At 52.1% G+C, this 21,761-nt stretch overlaps 1 protein-coding gene and 1 pseudogene across 3 annotated transcripts in view; both read left to right on the forward strand.

Moving 5' to 3' along the window:
* The window catches only part of LOC115138799 (signal-induced proliferation-associated 1-like protein 1), a 114,806-nt gene that overhangs the window by 38,318 nt on the left and 54,727 nt on the right, over positions 1-21,761 (forward strand). The gene's annotated exons all lie outside the window — the stretch shown is intronic.
* Positions 8,578-21,003, forward strand: LOC135574117 (basic proline-rich protein-like; annotated as a pseudogene).

The raw sequence follows: 21,761 nt of genomic DNA on the forward strand, positions 1-21,761 counted from the left end.
GAACTAGAGGTGTGTTGTTTTGTGTCATCTGATAGGATTGATGCAGTTATTTCATTGCCAGTGTTATGGCAACAGATGCAATGTTTATGTAACAGAGATACTCTAAGCATGATGATGACATATTCTCTATGCAGTATTAGTAGTAACAGAGTTCTAAGTACATGAGTTGACAGGTCTGTAGATAGCATATTATTCTCAGTATCTTGTTAGACTCTGAATTGAATGATATTTTTGTCTCATTTAGCTGTGCTTTAGCCCCTGTGTCTCTGTGCCTCTGTGCCCTGGCCCATGGTGTGAAAGGATGCTGCTGGATGGCTTACAAACATCACAGGTCTGTGCCATATTGAGGTCTGTGCCATATTGACACCTCTGCAGAGGGAATCTGTCAGCTCACTGTCAACTGACCTTGCTGCTATACTGCAGTTTGTCACTAGAACCATGAATTTCTCTCTCTCTGTCTCTCGCTCTCTCTCACACACACACACACACGCATGAACGTTGCGCGCATGGATGTTGCGCAGCCCGCAAACACGCTCACACACACAGGGACATAAGAGAGATTTTGTTAATTTGTGTATGTTGTGGGAAATGGATATGATTATGTACATGGTTTAACAGTTGTCCAGGACTGTTGTTCAGTCCCTGTTGTCCTGAGACCCACAGCGTACAATATGGAAGAGAAAAATGGGTGTTTTGGCTGTGGCCCAGTATGGACTGGCACTGGGCAGTTGACCAAATGATCGCTAACGGGCTGACTGGCACACAAAGCACAAATCTACCCCCATACAGCACCAGCACAGAGCCCGGACATGCACGGACACTGGCTGCCCTTAATGTCCCAGGCATGTGTCAATGCACTGCTCCTGGATCGAACACTCACCCAATCATCTATTGAACTACCTAATGAAGGGGCAAAGTCGAAATGTCTCCGTTCTAATCCTCATCGTGGAAATACTAGCCTGTCATTAAGGTGTTGATTAGTTTAACTGCTTTTGCATTTTCACTAGATTCCCCAAACGCAGTTCATACATTCTCTCATAGTGAGCATTCTCTGTTCCTATTATTGGTTCTGACGTTGATTCAGTGTAGCAGTCAAACGAGTCTATGCTAGGCTTGTGGAAATTTAGCCTGAGTGCAAAGTCCCCATTGTTTTGATGCTGAATTACTGTCATCTGAGGGCGAGTTGATAGCAGCCTTGGGGGAAGGAAGGAAGGCTGGTGCTTGGCTCGCCACCAGGGCTTTGCATCTGGAGAGGATGAATTATATGATGCAGACACTCAACGAATTCAACCGCCCCATCCCTGGGTTAATTATACTGCTATGCTATCTATCACTTCTATTTCAGGCTCATCTCTCCCTGTTTGTGTCGCTATAGCATTATCCACCCACCGCCCCCAAATCCGTTAAGATGAGGGTATTTGTTTGATCACAAATGGGTCCAGTTTTACCTCCGATTATTTGAAGGGATTATTTACCTTTGTGGACTGCATTGAGGAAGGTGACATTCACTCCCTTTTAGCTCATCCTGCTCTGCCTAATTTTTATACCGCATATGCTTCTGGAAACTGCTCAAGCTAGCAAAAAAAAAAATGAATGGCCCGGTTGCGAAATCCTCCCTGCAAGGCAAACTTTGGTCAAGGGCTCCTAACATTGATTGCATTGTGTATTGTGGCCTGGAGGAAAAAGCAGCACATAGTTTCACAGTCGTTTCTATTCAGAGTGCAAGGTGGGTGGTTGGATAGGGAGTTGATGTGAAGTCTGCATGCACATCCTCTATTCTAAACGAACATTGGGTGAGAGAAAGACACTGAGTGTGAGAAAGTTGTAGAGAAGAGGTAGTAGAAGGGGAGTCAATCACACCAATAAGCATAAAACAACAGTGGAGAAAGCCCCCCATCACTCCTCACAAATGGACTGCAGTAAACCATGGCAGTGCCACTGGCATCAACGATCTGAATTTCAAAGACATCTCTCAAGGCGACATGTCATGAATCTCTTGTCTGTGTTTAATTCAGAGGGGAAGCTAAGGTGCTGGGAAGGGTAAGACGTTGGCAGAGAATTTTGATGGAAAATGGCTGTCAGTGTTCTCCCTCTAGAGCACGACTGAGATGTAGTTGTCACAGTTAATACCTCCAGATGTCTTTTGAATCTCCTGCACCCCCACCATCACCACCACTACCACTTCCACCACCATCACCACCATCACCACCACTACCACCACCATCACTACCACCACCATCACTACCACCACCACTACCACCACCATCACTACCACCACCATCACTACCACCACCATCACTACCACTACCACCACCATCACTACCATCACCACCACTACCACCACCATCACTACCACCACCACCACCACCATCACTACCACCACCATCACTACCATCACCACCATCACTACCACCACCATCACTACCACCACCATCACTACCATCACCACCACTACCACCACCATCACTACCACCACCACCACTATCACCATCACTACCATCACCACCACTACCACCACCATCACTACCACCACCATCACTACCACCACCATCACTACCATCACCACCACTACCACCACCATCACTACCACCACCATCACCACCACCATCACTACTACCACCACTACCACCATCACTACCATCACCACCACCACCACTACCACCACCATCACTACCACCACCATCACCACCACTACCACCACCATCACTACCACCACCATCACTACCACCACCATCATTACCATCACCACCACTACCACCACCATCACTACCACCACCATCACCACCACTACCACCACCATCACTACCCCCACCATCACCACCACTACCACCACCATCACTACCCCCACCATCACCACCACTACCACCACCATCACTACTACCACCACCATCACTACCACCACCACTACCACCACCACCACTACCACCACCATCACTACCACCACCATCACTACCACCACAATCACCACCACTACCACCACCACCACTACCACCACCATCACTACCACAACCATCACTACCACAACCATCACCACCACCATCACCACCACCACTACCACCACCATCACTACCACCACCATCACTACCATCACCACCACTACCACCACCATCACTACCCTCACCATCACTACCATCACCATCACTACCACCACCATCACTACCACCACCATCACTACCACCACCATCACTACCATCACTACCACCACCATCACTACCACCACCACCACTACCACCACTACCACCACCATCACTACCACCACCATCACTACCACCACCACCATCACTACCACCATCACTACCACCATCACCCCCCACCATCACTACCACCACCATCACTACCACTACCATCACCATCACTACCACCACCATCACTACCACCACCCCACCATCACTACCACCATCACCCCCCACCATCACTACCACCACCATCACTACCATCACTACCACCACCATCACTACCACCACCCCCACCATCACTACCACCATCACCCCCCACCATCACTACCATCACTACCATCACTACCATCACTACCACCACTACCACCCCCTTCACCATCACTACCACCACCATCACTACCACCACTACCACCGCCCCCACCATCACTACCCCCACCATCACTACCACCATCACCCCCCACCATCACTACCACCACTACCACCACCCCCACCATCACTACCACCATCACCATCACTACCATCACCACCCCCCACCATCACTACCACCATCACTACCACCACTACCACCACCCCCACCATCACTACCCCCACCATCACTACCACCATCACCCCCCACCATCACTACCACCACCACTACCACCACCCCCACCATCACTACCCCCACCATCACTACAACCATCACCCCCCACCATCACTACCACCACCCCCACCATCACTACCCCCCACCATCACTACCACCATCACCCCCATCATCACTACCACCACCATCACTACCCCCACCATCACCACCACCACTACCACCACCACTACCACCACCATCACTACCATCACCACCACCATCACTACCACCACCATCACTACCACCACTACCACCACCATCACTACCACCACCACCACTACCACCACCATCACTACCACCATCACCCCCCACCATCACTACCACCACCATCACTACCACTACCATCACCATCACTACCACCACCACCATCACTACCACCACCCCCACCATCACTACCACCATCACCCCCACCATCACTACCATCACTACCATCACCACCACCACAATCACTACCACCACCACCATCACTACCACTACCATCACCACCACCACAATCACTACCACCACCACCATCACTACCCCACCATCACTACCACCACCACCATCACTACCCCCACCATCACTACCACCATCACCCCCCACCATCACTACCACCACTACCACCCCCACCATCACTACCCCCACCATCACTACCACCACTACCACCGCCCCCACCATCACTACCACCGCCCCCACCATCACTACCACCACCATCACTACCCCCACCATCACCACCACTACCACCACCATCACTACTACCTGCACCATCACTACCACCACCACCACTACCACCACCATCACTACCACCACCATCACTACCACCACAATCACCACCACTACCACCACCACCACTACCACCACCATCACTACCACAACCATCACTACCACAACCATCACCACCACCATCACCACTACCACCACCATCACTACCACCACCATCACTACCACCACCATCACTACCATCACCACCACTACCACCACCATCACTACCACCACCATCACTACCCTCACCATCACTACCATCACCATCACTACCACCACCATCACTACCACCACCATCACTACCCTCACCATCACTACCATCACCATCACTACCACCACCATCACTACCACCACCATCACTACCACCACCATCACTACCATCACTACCACTACCATCACTACCACCACCATCACTACCACCACCATCACTACCACCACTACCACCACCATCACTACCACCACCATCACTACCACCACCACCATCACTACCACCATCACTACCACCATCACCCCCCACCATCACTACCACCACCATCACTACCACCACCATCACTACCACCACCCCCACCATCACTACCACCATCACCCCCCACCATCACTACCACCACCATCACTACCATCACTACCATCACCGTCACTACCACCACCATCACTACCACCACCCCCACCATCACTACCACCATCACCCCCACCATCACTACCATCACTACCACCATCACTACCACCACTACCACCCCCTTCACCATCACTACCACCACCATCACTACCACCACTACCACCGCCCCCACCATCACTACCCCCACCATCACTACCACCATCACCCCCCACCATCACTACCACCACTACCACCACCCCCACCATCACCATCACCACCATTACCATCACTACCATCACCACCATCACTACCACCTCCACCCCCACCATCACTACCACCATCACTACCACCACTACCACCACCCCCACCATCACTACCCCCACATCACTACCACCATCACCCCACCATCACTACCACCACCACTACCACCACCCCCACCATCACTACCCCCACCATCACTACCACCATCACCCCCCACCATCACTACCACCACCCCACCATCACTACCCCCACCATCACTACCACCATCACCCCCCCATCATCACTACTACCACCACCATCACTACCCCCACCATCACCACCACCACTACCACCACCACTACCACCACCATCACTACCATCACCACCACCACCACCATCACTACCACTACCATCACTACCACCACTACCACCACCATCACTACCACCACCACCACTACCACCACCATCACTACCACCATCACCCCCCACCACCACTACCACCACCATCACTACCACCACCACCACTACCACCACCATCACTACCACCATCACCCCCCACCATCACTACCACCACCATCACTACCACCACCATCACTACCACTACCATCACCATCACTACCACCACCACCATCACTACCACCACCCCACCATCACTACCACCATCACCCCCCCACCATCACTACCATCACTACCATCACCACCACCACAATCACTACCACCACCACCATCACTACCCCCACCATCACTACCACCACCACCATCACTACCCCCACCATCACTACCACCATCACCCCCCACCATCACTACCACCATCACTACCACCACTACCACCCCCACCATCACTACCCCCACCATCACTACCACCACTACCACCGCCCCCACCATCACTACCCCCACCATCACTGCCACCATCACCCCCCACCATCACTACCACCATCACTACCACCACTACCACCACCCCCACCATCACTACCACCATCACCCCCACCATCACTACCATCACCACCATCACTACCACCATCACTACCATCACTACCACCATCACTACCACCACTACCACCACCCCCACCATCACTACCCCCACCATCACTACCACCATCACTACCACCACCACTACCACCACCCCACCATCACTACCCCCACCATCACTACCACCATCACTACCACCACTACCACCACCCCCACCATCACTACCCCCACCATCACTACCACCATCACCCCCCCACCATCACTACTACCACCACCATCACTACCCCCACCATCACCACCATCACTACCACCACCACCATCACTACCCCCACCATCACTACCACCATCACTACCACCATCACTACCACCACTACCACCACCCCCACCATCACTACCCCCACCATCACTACCACCATCACCCCCCACCATCACTACCACCACCCCCACCATCACTACCCCCACCATCACTACCACCATCACCCCCACCATCACTACTACCACCACCATCACTACCCCCACCATCACCACCACCACTACCACCACCACTACCACCACCATCACCACCACCACCACCATCACTACCACCACCCCCACAATCACTATCACCATCACCCCCCCACCATCACCACCATCACTACCACCACCACCATCACTACCCCCACCATCACTACCACCATCACTACCACCATCACTACCACCACTACCACCACCCCCACCATCACTACCCCACCATCACTACCACCATCACCCCCCACCATCACTACCACCACCCCCACCATCACTACCCCCACCATCACTACCACCATCACCCCCACCATCACTACTACCACCACCATCACTACCCCCACCATCACCACCACCACTACCACCACCACTACCACCACCATCACCACCACCACCACCATCACTACCACCACCCCCACAATCACTATCACCATCACCCCCACCATCACTACCATCACTACCACCACCATCACTACCACTACCATCACCATCACTACCACCACCATCACTACCACCACCCCACCATCACTACCACCATCACCCACCCCCACCATCACTACCACCATCACCCCCCACCATCACTACCATCACTACCATCACCACCATCACTACCCCCACCATCACTACCACCACCACCGCCCCCACCATCACTACCCCCACCATCACTACCACCACCCCCACCATCACTACCACCATCACCCCCCACCATCACTACCATCACTACCATCACCACCATCACTACCACCACCATCACTACCCCCACCATCACTACCACCATCACCCCCTCCACCATCACTACCACCATCACTACCACCACCCCCACCATCACTACCCCCACCATCACTACCACCATCACCCCCCACCATCACTACCACCACCACTACCACCACCCCCACCATCACTACCACCATCACCCCCCACCATCACTACCACCACCACTACCACCACTACCACCACCCCCACCATCACTACCCCCACCATCACTACCACCATCACCCCCCACCATCACTACCACCACCACTACCACCATCACTACCCCCACCATCACTACCACCATCACCCCCCACCATCACTACCACCACCCCCACCATCACTACCCCCACCATCACTACCACCATCACCCCCCACCATCACTACCACCACCACTACCACCACCACCACCATCACTACCCTACCATCACTACCACCATCACTACCACCATCACTACCACCACTACCATCACTACCCCCACCATCACCACCACCATCACCCCCCATCATCACTACCACCACCATCACTACCACTACCACCACCATCACCACCACTACCACCACCATCACTACCACCACCATCACTACCACCACCACTACCACCACCATCACTACCACCATCACTACCACTACCATCACTACCACCACCATCACTACCACCACCATCACTACTACCACCAACACTACCACCACCATCACTACCACTATCACTACCACAACCATCACTACCACCACCATCACTACCACCACCATCACTACCACTACCACCACCACTACCACCACTACTACCACCACCATCACTACCTCCATCACTACCACCACCATCACTACCACTACCATCACTACCACCACCATCACTACCACCACCACCACTACCACCACCACTACCACCATCACTACCACCACCATCACTACCACCACCATCACTACCACCACCACCACTACCACCACCATCACTACCATCACCATCATTACCACCACCACCATCACTACCACCACCCCCACCATCACTACCACCATCACCCCCCCCACCATCACTACCATCACTACCATCACCACCACCACCATCACTACCACCACCACCACCATCACTACCCCCACCATCACTACCACCACCCCCCACCATCACTACCCCCACCATCACTACCACCACTACCACCGCCCCCACCATCACTACCCCACCATCACTACCACCATCACCCCCCACCATCACTACCACCACCCCACCATCACTACCACCATCACCCCCCACCATCACTACCATCACTACCATCACCACCATCACTACCACCACCACCATCACTACCCCCACCATCACTACCACCATCACCCCCACCATCACTACCACCACCACTACCACCACCCCCACCATCACTACCACCATCACCCCCCCCACCATCACTACCACCACCACTACCACCACTACCACCACCCCCACCATCACTACCACCATCACCCCCACCATCACTACCACCACCACTACCACCACCATCACTACCACCACCACCATCACTACCACCACCATCACTACCACCACCATCACCACCACTACCACCACCATCACTACCACCACCATCACTACCACCACCATCACTACCATCACCATCACTACCACCACCATCACTACCACCATCACTACCACCACCATCACTACCACCACCATCACCACCACTACCACCATCATCACTACCACCACCATCACTACCACCACCATCACTACCATCACCACCACTACCACCACCATCACTACCACCACCATCACTACCACCACCATCACTACCACCACCATCACCACTACTACCACCACCATCACTACCACCACCATCACTACCACCACCATCACCACCACTACCACCACCATCACTACCACCACCATCACCACCACTACCACCACCATCACTACCACCACCATCACTACCCCCACCATCACTACCACCATCACCCCCACCATCACTACCACCACCCCCACCATCACTACCACCATCACCCCCCACCATCACTACCATCACTACCATCACCACCATCACTACCACCACCACCATCACTACCCCCACCATCACTACCACCATCACCCCCCCACCATCACTACCACCACCACTACCACCACCCCCACCATCACTACCACCATCACCCCCCACCATCACTACCACCACCACTACCACCACTACCACCACCCCCACCATCACTACCACCATCACCCCCCACCATCACTACCACCACCACTACCACCACCATCACTACCACCACCACCATCACTACCACCACCACCATCACTACCACCACCATCACCACCACTACCACCACCATCACTACCACCACCATCACTACCACCACCATCACTACCATCACCATCACTACCACCACCATCACTACCACCATCACTACCACCACCATCACTACCACCACCATCACCACCACTACCACCACCATCACCACCACTACCACCACCATCACTACCACCACCATCACTACCACCACCACCATCATCACTACCATCACCACCACTACCACCACCATCACTACCATCACCACCACTACCATCACTACCACCACCATCACTACCACCACCATCACTACCCCCACCATCACCACCACTACCATCACCACCACCACCACTACCACCACCATCACTACCCCCACCACCACTACCACCACCACTACCACCACCATCACCACCATCACCATCACTACCACCACCATCACTACCACCACCATCACTACCACCACCATCACCACCACCCATCACTCACCACCACCATCACCACCACTACCACCATCATCACTACCATCACCACCACTACCCTCACCACCACCATCACTACCACCACCATCACCACCACTACCACCACCATCACTACCACCACCATCACCACCACTACCACCACCACCACTACCACCACCATCACCACCACTACCACCACCATCACTACCATCACCACCACTACCCTCACCATCACTACCACCACCATCACTACCACCACCATCACTACCACCACTACCACCACCATCACTACACCCACCATCACCACCACTACCATCACTACCACCACCACTACCACCACCATCACTACCCCCACCACCACTACCACCACCACTACCACCACCATCACTACCACCACCACTACCACCACTACCACCACCATCACTACCACCATCACCACCACTACCACCACCATCACTACCACTACCACCACCACCATCACTACCATCACTACCACCACCACCACTACCACCACCATCACTACCACCACCATCACTACCAGCACCACTACCACCACCATCACTACCACCACCATCACTACCACCACCACTACCACCACCATCACTACCACTACCACTACCACCACCATCACTACCACCACCACCACCACTACCACTACCACCACCATCACTACCACTACCACCACCACTACCACTACTACCACTACCACCACCACCACTACCACCACCATCACTACCACCACCATCACTACCACCACCACCACTACCACCATCACTACCACTACCACCACCACTACCACCACCATCACTACCACCATCACTACCACCATCACTACCACCACCATCACTACCACTACCACCATCACTACCACCACTACCATCACTACCACTACTACCACTACCACCACTACCACCACCACCACTACCACCACCATCACTACCACCACCACTACCACCACCACTACCATCACTACCACCACCACCACCATCACTACCACTACCACCACCATCACTACCACCATCACTACCACCACCATCACTACCACTACCACCACCACTACCACCACCATCACTACCACTACCACAACCACTACCACCACCATCACTACCACCATCACTACCACTACCACCATCACTACCACCACCATCACTACCACCATCACTACCACCACTACCACTACCACCACCATCACTACCACCACCATCACTACCATCACTACCACCACCACTACTACCACCACCATCACTACCTCCATCACTACCACCACCATCACTAACACTACCACCACCATCACTACCACTACCACCATCACTACCACTACCACCATCACTACCACTACCACCACCACTACCACTACCACCACCACTACCACCATCACTACCACCACCATCACTACCACTACCATCACCATCACTACCACTATCACTACCACCACCCCCACCATCACTACCACCATCACCCCCCCCACCATCACTACCACCACCATCACTAACACCACCATCACTACTACTACCATCACCATCACTACCACCACCATCACTACCACCACCCCCACCATCACTATCACTACCACCACCCCACCATCACTACCACCATCACCCCCCACCATTACTACTACCACCATCACCCCCCCACCATCACTACCACCACCATCACTACCACCATCACCCCCCACCATCACTACCACTACCACCCCACCCCATACCTGTTCTTAGTGTGTGTTTTCAGATGTAGGAGCAAAAATCTACTTTGCAGACAGATGCACCTGTGTAGACCTACTTTCCTGATTCATTGAGTCTCTTTGAGAACTCAGATTGAGTCATTTGAAATATCATATCCAATATCAGAAAATCTTTACTGAGGATAGATTCGACCCAGACTGCTGAGCCCTTTCGTCAATAAAACCCATTCACCTTTTGTACTACTGTGGTGTGTGTACGAAGAAGTGACTTGCAGCATATTACCCCTGTGGCCCTGTCTTGCCTTGCTTCTTGTCTCTCAAATGGAGTGAACACCCTTCTGGTTGGGGAGAGAGGAGAGGTAAGTTCAGAGGCTGCCAGCATTGAGGGCAGGGAGAGGGAAAGTACAGCCTACAGCAGGCTCAGACTGACTGACTGATGCAGCTCTCTATAGCCAGTAACAGAGGCAGCCAGGCACCTCATTAGAATGCTTCACATTCCTCTTCAGGCACCAATGCTCTCTCTGCTTCCTCTTCACTGCTCTTTATACTACAGAGCAGGCTGGGGAAAGTTGACGACCTCAGAAGTCTGAGCCTCTTTGTAAAACGGATAAAGCTCATGCTCCTCTATTAAATAGGACCAGTTTTACCGTCTCGTCTCCACCCACTCAACCACATAGACAGCTTGTGAATAAATCATATTAATCTATAGAATGATTAAGCAGACCATGAATAATTACTTTTTATACATAGAGAGAATCCCCCCGTGAGACATAGGCTTTGTCAGACATTGGATCTTAGAGCTGTTTTGCTTGCAGTGTTTTTTAGTCTGGACAGTGAGACCACATAAGCCAAAACCAGTTCAGTTATTCGTTTAGGCAGTTCAATATGGCCCTCCGCAAAATAACACAACTTCCTGCCAAACCTCCAGCAAACCTCTAAATAGACCACTTTTGGTTGAAACAAATACCACGAGCTTAAATGTAATTTGGACAGTGGTGCCACCCACCTATTATCTCATTACTACCCACAACACAAAATAATTGAATGTGGTTGAGCGAAGATCCAAGGATAGGAGGAGGAGAGAGCGAGAGGGCCCTAGCAGAGATATCGACAGTGTCTTCGTTTGGCGGGCCTCCAGATCTGTCTTGTTGCGTAGGGTTCAGTTAATCACACTTTGTCAGTGGTTAGCTATGCTCATTGAACTGTGGTGGGCATCCACTGAAGGCCCTGGTGGTGGTGGTGAGCTGTGCTGTAGCTAGTAGTGCTGCTTTGAAGTGTTCACATGCCAAGCCTTTTGTATGTCTGTGTGGTCAGTAGAGCATGTCATCGCTCCAATTACTGTTTATTGTGGTGTGCTAATCCATGTGAGGAAATTATTCCCATGATCAAAGCTGATGTCATTGGCACTGATTGTGAAATCAAAGTGGATTTGGGGTTCTTTGGGTATTTGGTGCTGTTTTCTTTGTAACTTGTAACTGTTGTCAGACAGTCACGACCTTGTACTATCCAGTCTCTGTCTCTAACTCTGTCTGGGCTTGCTTTAATCTCTCCTCTCTTGCTCACACACTCATCACTTCCTCCATTGACGAAAATTCCAGCCCGTCCGCCTGCGGTTTGGTGTGGGTGGGTATCGTTTGCTTGCCGACGGTAGGCATGCGTGTTTCTCTCAGGTGTCAGATTCTCACCCACTCTGCAACCACGTCATTTCTATGTGGAAATGTGCGTAATAACGGTTGAGACGTTGATCAAGGAGATGTCAACCTTTATTCACCCAATCAAAAAGACAGCCGGAAGTTTGTTGAATTCCCAATGCTTTCAACCATTTAAAAGCACAACCAAATTCCAATAGAAAAACAACGTCTGATTTGGCTGTCATCTAAATGTGTTGTCACTGCGCTTTCAACCATTTTAAAAGCACAACAAAGTTCAAATGGAAATCATCTTGCATGTATACAACAATTTCATGTGTTATGACTGTGCTTCATCTAATGGCACAACTAAATGACCTGGATTGCAGTTCACGTTAAATTAAAAGTACATCGTGCAAGTGATCAATGCTGTTCAAGATTCTGAGCAGATTATTATCGCAATTGTGAAGATTTCCACAGACCTGCGAACTTTGCATGCTATCTTGAACATGCACTCTTTCTCTGATGACATAGGAAGACATTTATAGTAACAATAAACTCACTGTGACAATTGATGAGTTACTAATTTTAAGGTTGAATAAATACTGTTACATTAGTTTGTAATATGGCCTTAACTTTAGACTATTTACTGTATTACATAAGTAATATTGAATTATATTTGGTTGACAACGCAAACAAATATGAACATTTAAAGGGCATGTATCTAATGCTTGGATAGTTTCATCTGACCCACTTGCTTGATCATATTCATTGACTTGTATTTTTGGTTTAGTTGGAGCCGTGAATCCAACATATCATTAGTTAACTTGTGGACAAGTAAATAGGCTATTTACTGTATTGCAAAACTGATATTGCATCATGTTTGGTTGTCAATGCAACCAAATATTAACATTTGAAGGAGATGTAGGCTAACCCATGTATAAAATTGAGGACATCGCCATGCAATCTCCATAGACAAACATTGGCAGTAGAATGGCCTTACTGTAGAGCTCTGTGTCTTTTCAACATGGCACCATCATAGGATGCCACTTTCATCAAAGTCTATCACATTTCTGCCATGCTAGAGCTGCCCCAGTCAACTGTAAGTTATGTTGTTGTGAAGTGGAAACAACTACGAGCGGGACTGCTGAGTGCTGAAGCGCCTAGCGCGTTAAAACCGTCTGTCCTCGATTGCAACACTCACTACCGAGTGCCAAACTGCCTCTGGAAGCAACGTCAGAACAATAACTGTTTGTCGGGAGTTTCATGAAATGGGTTTCCAAGGCCGAGCAGTCGCACACAAGCCTAAGATCACCAAGCGCAATGCCAAGCTTTGGCTGGAGTGGTGTAAACCTCGCCGCCATTGGACTCTGAAGCAGTGGAAATGTGTTCTCTGGCGTAATGAATCATGCTTCACCATCTGGCAGTCCGACGGACGAATCTGGGTTTGGCAGATGTCAGGAGAACGCTACCTGCCCCAATGCATAATGCCAACTGTAAAGTTTGGTGGAGGAGGAATAATGGTCTGGGGCTGTTTTTCATGGTTCGGGCTAGGCCCCTTAGTTCCAGTGAAGGGAATACAATGACAGCATACAATGACATCCTAGATCAGGGGTGGGCAATTCCAGTCCTTGGGAGGCTGATTGGTGTCACAGTTTTGCCCCAGCCCCAGCTAACACAGCTCTTTAATAATCACCTAACCATGATCTTCAGTTTAGAATGAAATTTGATTAATCAGCTGTGTTTGCTAGGGATGGAGAAAAAGTGTGACACCAATCATGCCCCTAAGGACTGGAGTTGCCCACCCCATGTTCTAGATGATTCTGTGCTTCTAACTTTGTGCCAACAATTTGGGAAAGGCCATTTCCTGTTTCAGCATGACAATGCCCCTGTGCACACAGCGAAGTCCATGCATTGACAAATTCTGTTGAGACAGCGTTAGTCTGCCGCCAGCTGCACAGAGGCAGTAGGCAGAGAGTGAGTGAAGACGAGGGTGTATATGGGCCTCTACTGCCTTGTCTTTTCCCGTGCCTCTGCTCTGTTCGTGGGCTGCAGCAATGGGTCTCTCATCACAGTGGTGGCTGACTCAGACCTATACCTCACCTCTCGTTTTCCCTGTACTCCTCCTACCATTCTCGGAAGGGAAGTAGTGTGGGAGAGAGTATATTGCTGGGGAGTGTTTTTCTTTCAAAGCTATAATTCTCTCTGCTCAGTTGGTGCATGACCTCTTGGTCCTGGCTCGCTGTGGAGGAGTTTGTGGTTGAGCTGTGAGTTTGTTTTCTGTTTTAGTCCTTGTGAATACGAGGCTAGCCAGTGATGTTGGTTGCGTATCATTCTCTGGCAGCTCATCTGTCAGACAGAAGTCATCTGCTGTGTCAGGTGCATGTCATGTTAGTCAGGGGATTAGAGCTTGACTCACTTGAATAGACACACTTCATCATGTCCCAATGTTTGACTCACACACGACATGGCCTTTTTTGGATTGTCCCATTTTGCCTTCCTTTGCTTATCTCTCTGATTATTTATCCTCTTCTCATCCCTTTCTAATGCCTCTAGGACAGTGCTTACCAACTCTGGCCCCCCAACAGTACACATTGTTATTGTAACCCTGGACAAACACACCTGATTTCAACTTGTCAACTGATCATCAAGCCCTCAATTTGTTTTTTTAGACCTTTTTTTTAACCTTTATTTAACTAGGCAAGTCAGTTAAGATTTTTTTTTTTTTTACAATGACGGCCTACCCCAGCCAAACCCTCCCCTAACCCGGACGAAGCTGGGCCAATTGTGCACCACCAATTGTGCGCCGCCCAATCACATCTGGTTGTGGTACAGCCTGGGATCAAACCAGGGTCTGTAGTGATGCCTCTAGCACTGAGATGCAGTGATTTAGACCACTGTGCCCCCCAGGAGCTCGGGAGTTGAATGAGGTGTGTTTGTCCAGGGCTACAACTAAACTGTACTTGGAGGTACTGGAGGACCAGGGATAGGAAACACTGTTCTAGCACACACCTTCTCTCCCTCTCTCCCCCACCCCCTTTCCCATCTCTCTCTCCCCCCACCCCCTTTCCCATCTCTCTCTCTCCCCCACCCCCTTTCCCATCTCCCTCTCTCCCCACCCCCTTTCCCATCTCTCTCTCTCCTCCACCCCCTTTCCCATCTCTCTCTCTCCTCCACCCCTTTTCCCATCTCTCTCTCTCCCCACCCCCTTTCCCATCTCTCTCTCTCCCCCACCCCCTTTCCCATCTCCCTCTCCCCCACCCCCATTTCCCATCTCCCTCTCTCCCCCACCTCCATTTCCCATCTCCCTCTCTCCCCACCCCCATTTCCCATCTCTCTCTCCCCCACCCCCTTTCCCATCTCCCTCTCTCCTCCACCCCTTTCCCATCTCCCTCTCTCCCCCACCCCCTTTCCCATCTCCCTCTCTCCCCACCCCCTTTCCCATCTCCCTCTCTCCCCCACCCTCCTTTCCCATCTCCCTCTCTCCTCCACCCTCCTTTCCCATCTCCCTCTCTCCTCCACCCCCTTTCCCATCTCTCCCTCTCTCCCCCACCCCTTTCCCATCTCCCTCTTTCCCCCACCCTCCTTTCCCATCTCCCTCTCTCCTCCACCCCCTTTCCCATCTCCCTCTCTCCTCCACCCCTTTCCCATCTCCCTCTCTCCTCCACCCCTTTCCCATCTCCCTCTCTCCTCCACCCCTTTCCCATCTCCCTCTCTCCCCCACCCCCATTTCGCCTCTCTCTCCCCCTTTCCAATCTCTCCCTCTCTCCTCCACCTCCTTTCCCATCTCTCTCTCCCCCACCCCCTTTCCCATCTCTCCCTCTCTCCTCCACCCCTTTCCCATCTCTCTCTCTGCTCCACCCCTTTCCCATCTCTCCCTCTCTCTCCCACCCTCCTTTCCCATCTCTCTCTCTCCCCACCCTCCTTTCCCATCTCTCTCTCTCCCCACCCTCCTTTCCCATCTCTCTCTCCCCCCACCCCCTTTCCCATCTCCCTCTCTCCCCCACCCCTTTCCCATCTCTCTCTCTCTGCTCCACCCCTTTCCCATCTCTCCCTCTCTCCCCCACCCCCTTTCCCATCTCTCTCTCCCCCACCCTCCTTTCCCATCTCTCTCTCTCCCCACCCCCTTTCCCATCTCTCTCTCTCCACCACCCCCTTTCCCATCTCCCTCTCTCCTCCACCCCCTTTCCCATCTCCCTCTCTCCTCCACCCCTTTCCCATCTCCCTCTCTCCTCCACCCCTTTCCCATCTCCCTCTCTCTCTCCACCCCCTTTCCCATCTCCCTCTCTCCTCCACCCCCTTTCCCATCTCCCTCTCTCCTCCACCCCCTTTCCCATCTCCCTCTCTCCTCCACCCCCTTTCCCATCTCCCTCTCTCCCCCACCCCCTTTCCCATCTCCCTCTCTCCTCCACCCCTTTCCCATCTCCCTCTCTCCTCCACCCCCTTTCCCATCTCTCCCCCCTTTCCAATCTCTCCATCTCTCCTCCACATCCTTTCCCATCTCTCTCTCCCCCCCCCTTTCCCATCTCTCCCTCTATCCTCCACCCCTTTCCCATCGCTCTCTCTCCCCCACCCCCTTTCCCATCTCTCCTCTCTCCTCCACCCCTTTCCCATCTCTCCCTCTCTCCTCCACCCCTTTCCCATCTCTCTCTCCTCCACCCCCTTTCCCATCTCTCTCTCCCCCCCCCTTTCACATATCTCTCTCTGCTCCACCCCCTTTCCCATCTCTCCCTCTCTCCTCCACCCCCTTTCCCATCTCCCTCTCTCCCCCACCCTCCTTTCCCATCTCCCTCTCTCCTCCACCCCCTTTCCCATCTCCCTCTCTCCTCCACCCCTTTCCCATCTCCCTCTCTCCTCCACCCCTTTCCCATCTCCCTCTCTCCTCCACCCCTTTCCCATCTCCCTCTCTCCCCCACCCCCATTTCGCCTCTCTCTCCCCCCTTTCCAATCTCTCCCTCTCTCCTCCACCTCCTTTCCCATCTCTCTCTCTCCCCCACCCCCTTTCCCATCTCTCCCTCTCTCCTCCACCCCCTTTCCCATCTCTCTCTCTGCTCCACCCCCTTTCCCATCTCTCCCTCTCTCTCCCACCCCCTTTCCCATCTCTCTCTCCCCCACCCTCCTTTCCCATCTCTCTCTCCCCCCACCCCCTTTCCCATCTCCCTCTCTCCCCCACCCCCTTTCCCATCTCTCTCTCTCTGCTCCACCCCCTTTCCCATCTCTCCCTCTCTCCCCCACCCCCTTTCCCATCTCTCTCTCCCCCACCTCCTTTCCCATCTCTCTCTCTCCCCCACCCCTTTCCCATCTCTCTCTCTCCACCACCCCCTTTCCCATCTCCCTCTCTCCTCCACCCCCTTTCCCATCTCCCTCTCTCCTCCACCCCCTTTCCCATCTCCCTCTCTCCTCCACCCCCTTTCCCATCTCCCTCTCTCCCCCCCACCCCCTTTCCCATCTCCCTCTCTCCTCCACCCCTTTCCCATCTCCCTCTCTCCTCCACCCCTTTCCCATCTCTCCCCCCTTTCCAATCTCTCCATCTCTCCTCCACATCCTTTCCCATCTCTCTCTCTCCCCCACCCCCTTTCCCATCTCTCCCTCTATCCTCCACCCCCTTTCCCATCGCTCTCTCTCCCCACCCCCTTTCCCATCTCTCCTCTCTCCTCCACCCCCTTTCCCATCTCTCTCTCTGCTCCACCCCTTTCCCATCTCTCTCTCCTCCACCCCCTTTCCCATCTCTCTCTCCCCCACCCCTTTCACATATCTCTCTCTGCTCCACCCCCTTTCCCATCTCTCCCTCTCTCCTCCACCCCCTTTCCATCTCTCTCTCCCCCACCCCCTTTCCAATCTCTCTCTCTCCCCCACCCCTTTCCAATCTCCCCCCCTCTCCTCTCTGTGATTCATTAGGTCCTCTTAGTGGCTCCTACACAATCAGGGTCAGCCTCTTATCAAAGGCCTCTCTGTACTGGAGATGAGGCCCAGTCTTCCACAGGACAGAGGGAACTTTGTGCCAGCTGACCACAGCCCAGTGGGCCTGTTGGGGGAGAGGAGTAGGGAGACAGGGAGAGGTAGGGAGGCTGAGTGATGCCTCTTTAAGAGTTGTGGTGTGGGCCAGGCAGTCCCATTCAGTGAGTCTCACTAGGCCAAGCAGCTAAAGTTGAAGTGATTACAGCTTGTAGGCCAGGGATTCTGCTCTATTCTGCTCCATTGTTGGGGGCTTTGTTAACACTGAAGCAGGGCACTGGGAATCTGCTGCCACTCTGTTCATGGAAACAGCTAGAGGTCTCCTAGGCATTCCCGGACATGTTGTTGGTTCTCTCATGGGGGCGTAGCTTGGCCTCCATGGGGCTCAGGCCAACCAACAGGAGTGTGCCTCTCACCATTGTAAGCTGGCATCAGTGAGCCCTGGCTGGGAGTTGCCTGGGTAACATATACACTACTGAATGTACCCTCACAAGGAAATGCTTTTAGCGGGAGCTTTTAGAATACCTTGGAAAAGTGCAAGGTTCTCATCTCAAATGATTCTAATAATAAATTCTAAGTGCTAAGTGTTCTCACCAGTGGCTTTGATGTTGTGTTCTTGGTAACTGGGTCTGTGTATCTGCTTAATAACACAGTAGACTGAAAGCACCTGGCTGTGCAGATCACTCATAAGGCTATATTACCCTAGCTGGCACAACAAACCCAACCCCTCCTAGTCTCCCCAGTGGCAGCCGTGATGGCATGACCCCTGTCTCTCTCTCTGTCTGAGTGGTGCAGCCTAATACTCATTTGTCCCCAGGCCCAGTGGAGCAGCTGGGAGGTCAGAGTCTCAATTACAGGAAGTTAACCTCACTTAGTCAACAGGCTTACAGTGCCTCGACATGTCCCACTGACATGCTAATATACACTACCGATAGGGAGTTGGGAGCCAGAAGCAGAGGCTTCATTCACTTTCCCCCAGTTTTTTTCCTCCTCAGTTCTCCTCACACATTCTCAGGCTCTCCCCACCCCTGGCTAAAGTCTGAAATTGAGGTTGTGTTAGGAAACGTGAGCATAGCATTATGCATGTTACACACACACCGGTCCCTCAAAATGTCTTTTGGAAGCCAGATTAAGGCCCGAGGCTGTGTTTCGGCTGCGGTGGCTGTGTGTGTGTGTTATGGTTCTATTTATCTGTCCCTGTGGACTCTGCTCTGTGCAGCCGGCAGGCAGCGGGCCCAACGCTGCAGTGATTGAAATGCGGAGTGCAAACAGGACATGGTTTAGCCATGCCGTGGCTAAGTGTCCATCCATTATAGCGGCGCGCCAGCTGCACAGCCCCGGCCCAGCCAGGAGGAAGGAACCTCTGCTCTTCATGCACCGCGAGCGCCACCAACCACAGACTCCATTACCCTATTTATTATAGCTTGGATTTCATCATTCATGATATGACTTACTTAACAGTCGAATGTGAAACTGATACGGAATAATGAACAATAATGACATTATGTTATGATGAATTAAGATGCTATTTTTGATCCTTTTTGTAGACTGTCTGGTGCAGGAGCAAATCGCAGTGCATTTTGAGATTTCGATATGGAGCCTGAAATAGAGCGAGTCTACATCAGTCCGAGCAGTATTCATGTTCTGATTAAAAGTCAATGAAACAGTGTGATATCCAGTTTGTTTGTTTAGAATGGGAATTATTTATCTCAATCTGTCTGCAAGCATTTACACTACTTACACTAGATCCAATAAGATCATTAAGCACATCAGGAAGGAGGCTCAGACTGGTACCCTGGAGCACTAGGCACCCCGGAGGAACTCTAGTGCACGGGTCGGCAACAGACAGGCACGCAGGCCAAAACCGGACCCCCAAAGGTTTCAGCAACAACAACAAAAAGACTCAAATCAACAGGAATTCAGCAACAACATTCGTTCACCAAGTATTCCCACGAATTTAAAAAAGAGACTTGATGCCTGCCATAGAATATAGCCTATATTTGTTTTGGTTCCTAATGTACTGTATTTTATTCACAATATTTCTATTGGTGCAGAGTGTACGTATGGCACTCCTTTCAGAGTGACAATTTAACCCATCTCCCTGGGGTCACTGGCTTACAGTAGCAACACTGATGGCTCCTGGGTAATATGGACTGGTTGTGTGGATAGAAATCTATTTAT

This window comes from Oncorhynchus nerka, linkage group LG12 (assembly GCF_034236695.1).
Source record: "Oncorhynchus nerka isolate Pitt River linkage group LG12, Oner_Uvic_2.0, whole genome shotgun sequence".
Lineage (NCBI taxonomy): Eukaryota > Metazoa > Chordata > Actinopteri > Salmoniformes > Salmonidae > Oncorhynchus > Oncorhynchus nerka.